The sequence below is a fragment of the Topomyia yanbarensis genome, chromosome 2, assembly GCF_030247195.1.
Source record: "Topomyia yanbarensis strain Yona2022 chromosome 2, ASM3024719v1, whole genome shotgun sequence".
NCBI classification, from domain to species: Eukaryota; Metazoa; Arthropoda; class Insecta; order Diptera; family Culicidae; genus Topomyia; species Topomyia yanbarensis.
Genome location: NC_080671.1, coordinates 448,390,789 through 448,406,748, shown reverse-complemented (window position 1 = coordinate 448,406,748; position 15,960 = coordinate 448,390,789).

Below are 15,960 nucleotides of genomic sequence, written 5' to 3'. Positions count from 1 at the left end.
CCAGAGGCAAACGCCAAGAAGATCTTTCATTTATATAATTTAAAATAACGGTTCAAAGTTCTGTATTGAATACCGTCTCTGATAGCTTTTATTGGCCTGATGGTGTATCAGTTCGACCTTTTGAAAATCAATCAAAAAACGGACAAGTGTCGATTCAAACGAACGTAGCATAGAATTTAGTGGAAATATGCAAATAGCCAATCAGTCGACCATAAGTCGTGATCTTAGTTCAATCACCTATCCCAACTGCCCCTCTGAAAACCCTTCTTATCCTAATAACTATTTCAATGCAATTGATACTCGTATTCAACATCACTATCTGACCGACATTGAATTAAAATGGCTTATTGCTAAAAAGTCAGAAAACTTCATAAACATTGCCATGCACAATGTTCGCAGCCTCATTAAACACATAGACAACTACAGAATAATCTTTGATCGTAGTGAAATATCAGTATTGGCTGTAGTTGAAACATGGTTGCGTCCGTCAAATACCAATTGTTCTGTTGATCTCTCGGGATATCGCATAATTCGCAATGACCGTACAACTAAGAAGAAAAAGCGTAGGGGTGGAGTAGCCTTTTTCTTGCGAAAATCGTTAAAATATAAAGTAATAAAAAATCAGATAGACCTTTTTATTAGACTCACCAAAGCTAATTTCGTATGCGGTGTTGTCTATAACCCGCCATAGGCAAAGATGGATAGCCTCAATGATTTTTTCAATACGACTACCGAACTTTCTGCCACTGAACCGAATATGGTCATTTTGGGCGATTTCAACAAAAACCTATTTGATGTTTCCAATGAAACTGACTCTTTCGTTGATAATATACGGTCCCAATCACTATGCGTTTTGCCTTCCAATGCAACATGCCATAAACCTGGCTGTAGACAATCTTTGCTAGATTTGATACTGTCAAACTGTTCCTCCAAAATAAGTAAAGTTCATCAAGCCTCTTTTGGTGGAATAAGTGATCATGACTTTCTTTGCTTTGACTTTAGATGTCGCGAGCCTACGTCCCGCCCGGAAACGTACAAAACTCGTGATTATCATAAATTAAATAAAATAATGTTCTTGCGTGAACTCACGAATATTTAATGGCAAGTCATGAATAACCTGATAACGTCAGATGAAAAAGTATCCTTTTTTAATGACAACATTGTTTCGCTCTTGAATCGATTAGTACCTTTAACGACTAAAACAGTGGTAGATCGAACAGCACCATGGATTGACAATAACATTCGTCAATTAATGGATCAACGAGAGATCACTTATGAAGAATGGAAAATCGACAAAGATAACAGTTATTCTTGGAATAAGTTTGCCAAATTACGCAACCAGTGCAATCGTTGCATTAAGAAATCACGCCTCAACATCCCGATCAGAAAGAAATAACAGAATTATTACTGGCTGAGTTACTTTGTTATGATAACAAGTTGTGTTATTACTTTGGTCTCGTTAGTTGGTAAAATAACAGAAAACATAGTATGTATCAAAAATATGGCAACCTGTGATAGGCTTCTATCAGAATTATAACAAATTTTGTTAGGTTCCCCCACGGCCAATATAGCTTTTATTACCTATTGTATAGTATCAACGAATTTAGCGTGCAAGTCTAAAAATAGAATAGAATAGAATAGAAAAACATAACATACATTAAGGCGTTTTTCGTTTGGAAGCAAAAAGCTTCATGTAGCAAAAGCTTTTTATAGTTTTGTCAAATGATTGCATACATGCTGGGCTGACTGTTATTATGAATATATGACACGCTTGTTGTTATTTGTGGATATAGCGATTTGAACCGGGGTATTCTGAGTTTTATGGGGATGTTTCCTGCATGAACCAACGACGTTGCTTTCGACCGATGTTTAATGTTAGCATAATATTCTACGCATTCATCAAGGACAAAACGATTATAGATGCAGAAGATGTTTCCAGAACGCACACACTGAACTTTGCCAAAGCCTAAGGACTGTTTGTTTTCCTTGTATAATACGCTTTGTTTTCATTACAGTTTTGCTCACTATTACAGCTAGACTGAATAGCTTTATAATATCTTTTCAGATTAGGAAGTGGAGCTATTTTTAGATTCTGAATAGTGCGCTTCGGTGCTTCTCTTGTACGTTAACATGATTTACACGATTTTTAGAAATAATGTCTATGCGATATGGTAACATTGAGCGGATAATTTACCTACATTATTTTACGAAGAATACGACAAATGTTACTTATGATTCCGAATAGATTCAAAGAAACAAATATAAAAGTTTTGAGGCTTGCATTTTGAGATTTCAAGTAAAGTCGCTTTAGGGGTTTTGTTATTGGCATTTTTAATATGGGGAAGATCAAGCAAACCAGTACAATTATCTCACATCTAATAAATTTGAACAAATACAATTATTTACAATAGTTCAATCTATCAACTGCGAATATTATAACAGATAATCATAAAATTCAAGAAATTGTTGAGGATTCTTCGGTGTGACGAATTTTGGAATATTTCATGTTTTCTAAAATACATTTTCTTTTCTAAATTTTATTTAGTTTTAAGGAGGAAACTATTCAATATTTTTACATTAACATTTTTAGCTATTTCAAGCACTATCTCAAACACATATTTAAATTGTAACAGCAAACAATAATACCAGCTAGGATATGTACATATTCAGAGATTTCTAGGCCATTTTGAAATATTGATACACTGAAACCTCCATTTACGAACTCTTTTTTTACGTAATATTCGATTTACGTAACTTTTTTTACGAGCTAAATTCGAAATAACGAACTCTTTTTGGAAAGTTTTAGTTCGTACAATACAGCATGAAGTTATATACTTACGTATTCTTAGTTAATTGTTACTAATATAAGTTGGGTATTTTCGGAATGGGGTTGACGAGTGCATGACGGAAATCGATGTCTTGAGCCATTTTGGAATCCAAGATGGCGGCTTCCGGTTTAGATAAATTTTCTATAACCTCAACAATATGGGTATTTTCGGATGAGTGTATGACGGAAATCGATGTCTTGTACTATTTTGGAATCCAATTCTCTATAACCTCAACAATATGGGTATTTTCGGGATAGGGTTGACGAGTGCATGACGGAAATAGAACCCATATTGTTCGTTATCAAGAATAATATTGTCACGGTTATCGAGAATATTGCTCAACCAACGAATATTAATAATGTGAATGTGAAGCAAACTTTTTTTACGAACTAAATCCCAAATAACGAACACTTTTTTTACGAACTAATTCAATTTACGAACCCCCGGTTTGGTTCGTAAATGGAGGTTTCAGTGTAGCTTTATGCAGCATACTCACAAATATTAATCTTTCAACAATTTGAACAGGTCGCATTATTCCTTTTTCTAACTTTCTACAAAATGAATCAAGTATCTTGATAATTACGAAAATTTGTTAGTTCGATGTTTTTTAAAACGAACGAAGCACTATCGAATACAACGGAATCATTAGTACATATGCGCATTCAAAGTTCATTGTAAATGTCAAACTGTCTTAGGTGGAATGAAAAGATACAACAATCTCAACCTCAACTATTTTTATGCGGGGGTTTAAATAAAAAAAATTCAATGCTTTGGTAATTCGGAGGACGCACAAAATCAGATACCCACAAACTGGAAGTGTCGGTTGTTTATGAAAAACCCGCATAAATTGGAGAAATCGGACTGAAGATCCTCGAAGATCCTCAAAATTCATAAGGGTATTGTGGAAATCAGTATATATCAGTTTTTTTAAGTTCTGAAAATTCGTTTTCGCAATATGCATAATTAAAAGAAAATTATTTATATAATCATTTGACTAAACTATAACAAATAGTTTAAAAAATGCTTTTTTGTTTGAATCCGCGTATCTTTATTTCATTTGGAGTGCTTGATACTTCGTGTATTTTCTTTAAAATAAGTTTTATATGAAAATTATAATCTTTAGAATAGCTTGTTGATAACTTTACGATTCCAAAACTTTTTGAATAAAGGTTTCAACATTGAAATCATAAGCCACATATTCGAAATTGCGTGTCAGACAAGTGTCTCAGAAAATAGGTAATCTCTTAATCAAAATGCAACCAAGTAAGTTAAACACCGTACTTTCAAGTTTTCCGCCACTTGCATCTAAAACTTATCTATTCTCAAAATTGTGGAAAACGCAAATATAAGGAAATCAATAAAAACTTCGAAAATTTGCTTTAATAAGATGAATAAATACGCATAAAAAGAGGCTTCAGTGTATTAGCAAATAGACAGTCATTTGTGTAATATAACAATCATTCACAGTTGATTGATTGATTTGTTTATTGGGGCTTTAACCAACTGGTCCTTTGCCCGCTTTACAGTTTACAGTTAGCGTTCAATGACAATTGTGAAAGAATATGTAATATATTGTAACATCTTCGTTATATGCATACATTAAAATCATATGAGCAGTTCAATGATATCACCAGAAGATATAATCTTGATATAAATTTGGTTGCCTTGCTGATTGGGATATCACAAAAATAACACAGCGACTAATAAATATCAACATGAGATATAAATTTGTTAGCTTTCTGTTATGTCGTTCTGATCGGGACGTTAGACATATCACATTGTTTTTTAAATAAACCTGTATCAAATCTACGATTAGAAACGAATTTTTTGGATTCAATATGAGATAAACTTATGTAAAATGAAAACCTTTTTGATTTCATGATTTTAAACGAGAATTTCGAACAGCATCTGCTACCTTCTCATTTTGCTACCAGCAAATAAATCAATCCGTGTGTCGTTTTGTCTGCGCAGTAGAAGCAAAATATCGTGTTCCAACCCATTATGTCGAAAAAAATGAGTGACGATTACAAGCAGAAAGTGGCCTATTGTAGTCAAACTGTATTCCTGTTTACTTTTCGAGACGTTCCTTAACCCTTGTGAAGGCAAGCTAAAATCCTAACGCTAAAAGGCAAGGCCTCTAAGGCCCGGTAATATTTCATACCCTCTCATAGTAATAGCATGAAAAATCCAAAGTATATTGACTAATTTTATTCAGAAATACAAACTTTTCGAGTGCTTGGGTGATTTCTCTATTCGAATTTATTGGACCATGTAGAATATTCACCCTTGGGATTAAGTATTGGATGAAGCCAAAAGCTAAAGTATGTAAATAAATAATTACCACTTTTCGAATGTGTCGAGCAATATTTTGTTTCACCACAGGCTAAAAGTGAAGAACTTTGTCCTTGAAAACGTTCGTTCACTCCATTTTCTGGCAAAAAAAATTGATGAATATTATGGCAATTTACATTTTGACTGTTTTCGCTCAGGAGCAAAAGAATTGCCGAGCAAAACTTTGCTCTTCAAAACGCATGTCTCAACCTGCTGTACTGCCCTTGATCGTATATTTGTCCCGTTTTATATAAGACTTCCTATCTTTATACGACTGATTTGCGATCATAGGCGGTGTAACTTAGTCAAATCAGAATACGCTGAGATGACAGCTTCGTGTGCTAGTATATCGACATTATATTACCCAAACTATGAATCACCACGACGCTGATTTTATTTACAGTAGATACGCTTTTCTTAGAATCATCTGTGGATCATTTTCAGTTTGATATCGTTTGATCACTGAACTTGGACGTGAACAGCAGAGTATGAGCATTGGTGTTTATCAGCTAAAGTAGGACGGAACTGCCGCATTCTCACAATGCGAATTCCTTTGGAAATATCCGGAAGAAGTTCCATCAGGTCTTAAATGTAACTTCTTTGCATCACAAGAATTATTATGTAGACGCACTTGTAATGCCCAGTTCCAGATCGTGTACTCGTATCTCGAGTTTGTCGCCGTCCATATACTCGGTAAATCTGATCCTAATGCAATAACTTTAGAACTTTAGATAAACTGCGCCTGGTTACAACTTTCTGCCTCGATTTTTAAATTTTTGAATGAAATCAGTTTAATATTACTGATATGATGGAACTGAATAAAATAAAATTTCAAGGTCTAAAGTCTAAGCTCCTTTTGCACCTACCAACAAAGCAGTAAGCAGCAAGGAAAACGGATTGAAAACCGAAACTTAAGATGACGAAAATCTGAACAGAAGAACTGCAAGTATCAAGTCATAGTACTAGTAATGACAATGCCTATGTACGATTGAGATATCTTAAAAAAAATGCAACATTAATGAGTGATACTGACCAGTTATTTTTGCGATATTGGATTTTTGTCCATCGCAAGTTATAAAATCACTCAAGGTAGAGTATGAATTATTTAAATTTCTTGCAAAAGTTAGACAGATCATGCATTTAGGTCATGTTTCCATCGTTTCGAAGCATTCTCTAACGTTGAATCGCAAGATACGTTAGAATAATCATCAAAAAAAACTTGTCGTTCACACACATTCTTAACGAAATAATTGACTCAAAGGGTCGAGATTCGACACATTAAAGTCACTTTTTTTCATACTGGACCAGAATCAACTAAAATTTAGCCCAGTTTATCTTTAGAGTGTATTGTTTACATCCGTTGTGCTATTGTCAGTGAAATTCCGGTTAAAATGAAGGAAACTCAGCAAACCGTTCACAAATTTTTTTGATAAATTTCTTGGTTGGGAAAACTGTTGAATATACATCAACCGACCGTCTCAATGGCCCTCAAAAGGTTCCAGGAACGGATGACAGTTGACCTGAAGCCAGGAGCATATAAAAAATGCTTCCATTTTAAATTTTTTCACCGTTATTTACGTCTTGAGTGAGTCATAAGTCCATGGGAAAATCCTATTTGAGTACGAGAAAAAATCATTTGTTTTTTTTTTGTAAATTGTAAACGAGCTAAATAATTGAAACAATTTATTAAAAAAATCGCTTCTCTAAAAGCTAGGAATCAATTGATTTGCAAATCAAAATACCGACACGTGGATGGAGACTAATGCCAAATCGTTCTGACAATCAAACAATTATTGACAGTTGAAACTTCACAAATGTTTCATGAGACGCAGTATTCTCTAATTATAATCTAGTTACCCTAGTTTTGACTAGCAAACTATGAACTAAATTCAGTGGCATAGGCAGAAATTCGGTTTAGTGGGGGTTTTGGTAGCAATGATTTTACGAAAATGCTAGAATTTTATGTAACTTTGATAAAATAGATTATTTACAAAAATAATCAAAATGTAACAGCTTTCATACCTCCACAGATACTACAAGCTTAAAAACTGTACACTTTTAAAATGAAATAATTTTTTGAAAGCTTTTTTTTGCGGTTGAAATGACATATTTCCGTAGTCGTCATTTTTTTTAAGGTTCAAAAACTTCGAAGAAGTTTTCCACTATAAAACAGCGCGTATTTGATGTAATAATTTTAGTAATTTATTATCCTAGAAGTAATTATGGAGAAAGAAAAACAGTAAGAGACTTCGTATCTTTAGCAAAGTTGTTGAGAATGTCAACAAACTTTGTTGATGATATGGATGCTACATTTTGCAGCACATCGAGCTTTAAAACGATGTTCACGAAATTATCCTAAATCAAGTTTTCTGCGAAAAAAAAAATTATTTTAAGCTTCAGAAACTCATGCCTTGAGCAAAATGTGAATTTTGTTGTTTATAAACCACAGAAGAGATTTTTCATTCACAGTAATATCAGAATAACTTATTTCAAAGATTGTCTTTCACAATTGGACCAATATATTTCGATACCCTGAACACATGCAGTATTCCTGTCTTCAAGACAGTTGTTTGTAATAGCAGTCTCGAAAACTTTAGTGAAGACATTAAGCCACGAACCAACTTTGTTGGAAGAGTACATTCTCCATAACTACTTCTAGGAGAATTTAACGCCAAAATATTTTATCAAAAGATGTGCTGTTTTCCTTTGCAAAATTTTTCGAAGGTGCTAAATGCCAATGTTGACGATTTAGAAATGGTGTGATCTTGACCTTAAGTAGCAGTTTTTCATAATTTATTTTAGCTTTCTATTCGAAAATTTGTTTCTAATCCATATTTCGGTACATCCCTTCAAAGTGAGCTCTTGAAGGATTGTAAATCTTAGCATTATGTTTATTAGTTTCCGAACTTCGGGATCAGTTTCTATTGGAGTCTTCTTATGCAGGCATTTGAATGATGATGATATGATTTAACAACTATGGGATCCCGACAACGAGATCAGTTAGAAGATCTCATTTTCACAATTGTTCACATGATGCTTAAAACAATCAATACTTTGAGAATTGATTAGACAATTATTATTTTGATACTGATATAATTTACTCAGTAGCTATTTTTTTCATTAACCCCCAAAACCACCCTTGGCTACGCCACTGATCAAATCATCGTTATGTTATGGCATATGTTAAAAAAAATAAGAAGATAGACAGGTTCATAACCAATTTGACTAAGATTTTAGAATATTATCAAATATCAAGTTAATCTAGTAAATACTGCAATCGTTTAGTTCTGATATAGTTCAGGCGCCCTCGCCAGTCTTACCTAAGTTGTTCAATATTTACAGACAAGTTAAATAAAACCCGAAGATAACGTCGGTAACCATCCGATTGTCGCAAGAACACAGTGCAATCACAATCCGATTCTTGCCGACGACTGTTTCGTCGTGTTTCGACAGCACCGTCGCGGCCCAGTCGTGCGTTCCGTCCGTCGAATTCCACCTGCTCCAGGTTCTTCGTTCTTGGTGCGTCGATTTTGATTTTGCTGGAAAATGAATCATCCCACGAAGTGTCGACGGGCCCGCCACAAGCAAGCAACAGCAAAAGCACCAACGGAACACGCGGCGCGTATGTGGAATCGTTCGGGAATGGTCAGTGTCAGTGAAGCTCGTGTTCCCATTGGCTTCTGCTATGGTGGGACCGAGTAGGCGGTGTTCCATACCATCGTCCCCGTTGCTAGCTACTTCTGCGGTGTAGGAACATAAGACTCTTCCTGGTCGTCTGGCCGTGGGTGACTGTTGAGACCTTCTTCGCATCATGCGTGACTGCCACCGATAACGCTCATTTTCGAGAAGACTACCGTCACTCGGACCACTGTGGGCTGTTTTTGTTGTTGTTGTTGCAAGTGAGCTGAACCCCCGAAATTCGAACTGACCACAACGATCGGGACGACACCTTTGCCGACTTCTGCAGCTCTGTTACAATCTGGAGGGGATGAATTTCACTTCTCTCTTTCTCAAAGGATAGACTGACAGATATTGTCCCGACATCTCGAAGAATCGCAGTCATCGGACCAGCAGCCGACGGACGCGAGGGTCAAACAAAACAATCTCACGGTTCGGGTCGAGATGAAAAAAGCTGGTCTCACTTCCGGTCATGAGACGCCATTGAAACGCGGCGAAACTCTTCTACTTGAACTTCGCGAACCGGGGACGACTAGCAAAGCAGCAGACATCATAAGAAGCCATTCTTAGCAACTGTTGTCTATAGGCACGCGAAAGCAAACCACCGCACAGTAGCGTCTGTGAGAATGCAGTTGGTGCTACAAGCAGCACACAGTCTTGGTTCCTGTTCGGGGCGAGTTCATTTGGTTTGAAAGAGAGACTATGTACAGGTTGTGCACGTTGCCACCGTTGTCGGGTCGTTACTGTTTATTACAGTGGGCCGACAAGCTTCCGCAAATCAAGATCCCCAGCGGACTATTTTTGGTGATTTTGGATCTGTGATGTATGTCATTCAAAAGATTTCTTAACGCGTAATCAATCGATTTCCTACTGTCAAATTCTTAAATATCGATTTAATGCTGTCACCCAGTTGGTTTATTATTATTGTTATTAGTGCACCGACTACAATATTTTTAATAGTTGAACGAGCTGCCGGCATGTTATGCTTTCCTGGTTTCGCTACCCCAGCAAGCGATGTCGAAATTGGCCCCTGCGCTCGACGTTTTCGATTGCCGGTGGTCATGGTCCTCTGGCATCGGCAGGGATGATAGGCCCCTTGGAGTGAGACAACCACACACTACAAAGCCATACTCAAAATATATGATAAAACAGAGCGACCGTGTAAGCAAGCAGAATAGCAATTATAGTGTGTGGGTATGGTTGGCATAGTGGCATATATGGCAGATACAGTATCTTAGCAACGTGCGATGTACCTACTAAGCAATGCCAGCCAGAATAAATAGTTCTAGAGAAAATTTTCAATAGGACGTAAGTAACAATGAGAGATTCTCTTTGAGGTCTTTCTCTTCTGTTCATTACTCGGCCATTTCAACATTTACTACTCTACTCTTTGCATAATATTGTAGTAAAAACCGTCGGCTTTCGATATGTACTGGAAAACTAGTACAAAGTGTCGAAAACCGACGGTTTTTACTATAATATTATGCAAAGAGTAGAGTAGTAAACGTTGAAATGTAATTAACAGAAGAGAAAGACGTCAAAGAGAATCTCTCATTGTTACTTACGTCCTATTGAAAATTTTCTCTGAACTGTTCAATATGTTTAAAGTCTGACCACAGTGAAGACCCGTTTTATCAGCCCCTTGGTGAATTTTAAGCTGATAAAACAGGGACATTGATAAAATCGGGACATTTTTTTTTTCTTTTTAAGAAACCGAAGCTCTTAAAATATTCTTCTTTGGTCCTTAGATACAGTCTCGCAACCTTTTCTTATTATTTACTTTAAGTTCCCCTTAAGGGGGTCGGACAGCGCAAAATTAAAAAAAAATTAATATTTTTATTTTTGCATTTTTCGGATCTCTAAGATAAGAAATATATGCCCAAGAAAGGATTTCTCGAATTCAACTCGGTTCGTCTGCTAGAGCCCATCAAACTACCAAATATCAATTTTCATATGAAGCTGATAAAATCGAGTCAAAAAGCTGATAAAATCGGGGGCTGATAAAGTCGGTTCTCCACTGTACTATATTGAAATCATATGATTCAAATCATATTTTTGAGTATCATTTATATGTGACACAATGTATTTTTACAGCTGTTAATCCTGTACTATTTTCATGTAAATATCGTTTGGGATTCTTTGCAGGAAATCATTTTTTTTAGTTAAAATATACACTGAAAAAAAAAATGTGGCAATGAAAAATATTTAATACATCGTATACATCGTATTATCACTGTAACTAAAAATAAGAAAGATAATTTAGTTGCCTACAACTTTGTCCAAGGCTGCTAGTTAATCGGGCTTTTAACGAAGTGATGTCTGAGTAAGTTTTGCATGGGGCATAGCAGTGCATGGTTGTGTATCTGTACTCGATTCCCACGAACTGCACATTTTTGTGAATTAACGGTTAGACATAATTTTGTTAAAAGTTAAATAACTTCTGTTTAACAAAGCCGGATTGACTAGCAGTCTTCGACAAAGTTGTAGACAATTAAATTATCTATGTTATTTTCACTTACAGTGATACGACGATGTATACAGTGTCACCTAGCGGTGAATATGCGAGCTAGTGGGTTTTCTCCCTGTAAATTGTCGAAAAAAAATCTCATACAAACTTCAGGCACGTTGGTCCAGTAGCTAGACTTATCCGATTTACTTCAAATTTGGTGTAAGTACTCCTGGTGGGACTAGGAGTCGACTCAGGGGTGGGCCGATTGAGTTTTAAAAAATTCATTATTTTTCTGGGTAGACTACTGTCGCAGCATATACGTTGACGGTACCACTAAATTAGTACAAGTCCATATCAACTTTTGTATAGGGCTGATAAGATGGGTGTCATGCTCAAGGGTCACGTACGACGGGATAGAGCGGCTTATGCGCAATCTGATGTCTTCAATATCTGTCAAAATAGGGTGGCTGATCCCGTAAAAGGAATAACATTATCGAATTGCCAAAAGTACTCCTCCGTGAGGATCCTCCCTATATAGTCGAATAATGTTATAGTCACAAAAATCGGGTTGCAGCCATGTTTCCAAAATTGCGAAAACATTACAAATTAAATAGTGTAGAACTTGAATGTGTCTAATTTTGGAACAAAACTTCTACTGTTCCATTGTAACGTAGCGGTGTTACTTTTTGACGTATTGGTAGTCGAATCTGATTAATGACGAGAGGTGGGATCTGTTAGTGACTGCAGGTATTAATTTTAAATGATTTGAGGAACATATATGAGTACCTAAAGCGGATGCTTGTCCAGTACGAAATTTGGTAAGGCAGCAGTCAAATGTAAATCGAAATGATTTACAAGCGGTAAAAATTAATGCATTACTTATGTCTGACACAAAGTTTAATTTGATATCATCACCTGCGGAAAGAATTGAGTTTAAAAAGTACCCACACCGTGGTCATCGACAGTTGAGGACTCTTCGGTTGCTACGCCATCTATCTCGACGACGTTCGACGGCATGTATAGGCGATTTTCTACATTTATGCGTGGCTCGCTCATCTATTATTTAAGGACGGAAGACGGATCAGGTCGGTCCAAGGTAGCTTTCTTTAAACGCGCCTCAATTGATGACTTTGAACGATGTTGTATGGCGCCTATACTTCTTCAATATGGTTCGGACCAGTGCGCAGTATATAGATTCCAGTGCGTAGAAATCCATCGATTCAACATATACCGTTCTAGAAAGCAAAAGCTTTAGCCGTTCTTGGTTGGATATGGTCGGCGAAACGAAGCTTTCTGTTGCAAAAACAATCCCATGTCACGGATAGAATACAACCTCTCAATGTGTCCAAGGCTTGAAGGGTATATTCGCAACACCTTGGAATTGTCGAGCGCCCATCACTTATCACGATGTAGCAACTACGAATTATACGGTAGTCATGCTTACGCTCAATTCGCAGTCGATACTTAGAATACAGGACAATTTCAATGCTACAATCCTTTTAAAATTGAATTTTTCCTGGTTAGATTTCTTGAACATAAATACATGGTTTATGAGACCAGCGAAACTGTATAGCTACATTACTCAAAACCAACTTCCAGTCGAAAAAGCGAGGAACTTAGCATCTTGAATAAAATTTCAATTACTACAATATTGCAAGGTACAAAATATAAGACTAATTTAAAACAAATTTCAATTTGTCGGAACATACAGAACATGAATTTGATTGTTCTGATATAATGAACAGTAAGGAAATTTCTTAAAATACACATTTTCCTGTTCGTTTATTTGACGCAGCTCATAGCAGTAGCCTAACGAAGCCTTTGATATGTTTACGATATGTAGATCTAATGTTATTGATTATCCGTTGAATCTCGTGCACGCAACTTTCCATTACGCGTAAAGATTTTCTTTCGTTGCTGGGAAACGTTTGTCTGCTCGCCTACTGCTTCATGGAGGTTATTGAATTCCTCGTGACTGTCGTTTCAAATCAGAAGACAAAAAAGCAAAAGTTATTTTGGAAATGATGGCTCTACTTTCTTTAGCATAGCTGTGTGACTCGCATCCTCACCACAAGAACTCCGTTAGGAATATCCAGGAAGAAGTTTCTCCAAGTATCTAATGTAACGGGTTCAACATCTTTCGTACTGCGACATGTGTTATCATTTTCATACACGGAAATCTTTAATTCCAACGTTGTCACTTTTAACCCACAAATTTTAAGTTGTTCTGCAAAACGAAACCTTCGGCTTGGGCTAACGTACTGAATGACATCGACATTGCATTGATGATCATACTGAAGATAGATGACCTTGATGAGCCTAAGCTCTTCATTTTCATCTACAGAAGGTTTTAAATTTAATTTTAAATTTAATTTACACTTTTGAGAAAAAAAGAATACGGTGCTTAAAGATGCAACATTTTTCTCTATCATGTCATAAAGTTTTTTTTGTGAATTTTCGGCTTTTAAAAATATAAGAACGGCAGTTGTATGCTGCCCGACGTTTCGCCCACGAAGCGTGCTCTTTTTCGAGGGAAATAAGTTGACATTCTTCCTCAGAACATCGAATTCCAACGATGTGTGGGTCTATATAACACAATAAAAATATATTAGAGAAGAAATAACAAAATCTGTTTGAATACTGTCGCAATAAGTAGTGATTCGGTCAGTTGCGTAGAGAAGATTAGCTCAGCTGAGCAATACTTCCACGGCCAGCTGTTTTTGGAGTTCAAATTACCTTTGTTTAGAGAACATTGAATACTTTTGGTAGCCGGCTGCCCAGAGTTTAAAAATCAAAAATATACAAATAAATTTAATCTTTTTCAATTGCAAGATCCAATTACAAAATAATCGCGACGGAGAGAAGTTGCGCGTGTTTAAAATAAAATTGATGTTCGTTTAAATGATTCTTGGAAGAATTTATTTTATCGAAAATTTTGTAAATGAAGTCTCATATAAGTTCAAGTACGGTTTAGGGACAAAATGTCGAAAGACAAAAGGTCGAAAGACAAAAGGTCGAAAGGCCAAATGGTCGAAAAGGGCAAAAGGTCGAAAGGGACAAAACGTCGAAAGGGAGCAAACGTTGAAAAGATACAATATTGAAAGGCATTAAACGTAAGGGACAATAAGACTTTTTCACGCGGTTTCTTATTCCATCGCAGTATTCCCTAACATATTTTTTTGATTAGAAGCATAACTGAGGGTAAACAACCAAGACGATCCATTACTGTTTTCTACTGCCTGTTGTTTTACAATTGCATTTCATTAATAACCATGTACACTCAGGTTTTTTTACGCGGGGGATACAGGCCGCGTAAACGAAAACCGCTTAAATGAAAACCGCGTAAATTTCAAAATCCGCGTAAAAAACCCGCGTAAAAAATACCACGCAAAAAACCGCGTAAAAAACCTGAGTGTATTTTGGGTTGCTGAGTTCGTTACTGTCTTGTGTTATAGTGGAGTAGACTATTCCTTTTGATGTTTGCCTTTTCTGACTACTATTGACTGTGTGTTGTTCTGTTTTCATTGTGATTTGGGGCCTTTGAATTAGATAGGAAACCTGTGATAACTGCTTTGTTACCGTCTGTTATATGTCATTATTAAATATAAATATAATCTGAATAAAGCTATGCTCTTGAAATTACTGAAAGCCGATTTTAACTTATATGTTAATGTTAAACAAATAATCGGAAGCGGTGGCCCTTCGCAAGCAAACCTGTGATCCACTCATTTGCCCGGCTTACTCAACCATAGGGTCGATAAATTAGTTTAAGTCCGACTGAGCGGAGCGACGTCGGACAGCACACGAAGTAAAGCGATGCAGACTTATGACTGTCAATATGACTGCCTTTTTACTACTGTCGCTGTGCAACAGAATCGGATGTCTCTATGTGTGCTCAACGCTCTCTTGCTACAGCACGTTCGCTCGCCAAGCCGAACTGTAATGGCAACAGTGCAATCTTGTGAGAAAAAGTGCTGTTTGGGGACAGTCTGACAGCCTTCTGAGAGGGATAACATTCTTCGTCCAAACTGGTAAAACTGTCGTATAGGGCTGTCATATGATGAATGTCACCATTGAACATTGGCATGGAGTTTGAATCGACGCAGCGGCAACAATATGCGCTAAAGCGGACCCTGCACGAGCAGAAATATTGACAATAAATCATAGATTGATTCTGTAGAATTTAAATGAGATTGATAGATTGAAGCAGTCTTATCAATATATTTATTGACAATATTTCTGTCTCGTGTAAGGTCCGCTTAAGGATCAACGCATGTTTAAGCGAACGAACGTGTAAAGTGTACTTTTCAGCATAACAGTTATAGGGGAACTGGGGGGAAGCCCGACACCCTGGGTAAGCCCGACACCCCACGACTTTTCCCAGATATCAAATTTTAAATCATACAATAATGACAGGATATTATTAGTACCATTATTTTTGGAATTTCGATACATATCGATGCCATATGGGTTCATAAACGTCAACAAAATAAACAAAACAAGCGAAAGCAAAGTTGATGCGCTTTTGGATGTTATTTTTAGTTGATACATTTTAAGGTTTTAATAACACAAAAGCTTTGAAAATGAACAGTTTTTTTGTCACACATTCTATTCTACTCTCCATATCGTTATTTGTATGTATTGAAGATAAGTTTGAGTATTTCAATACTGTTA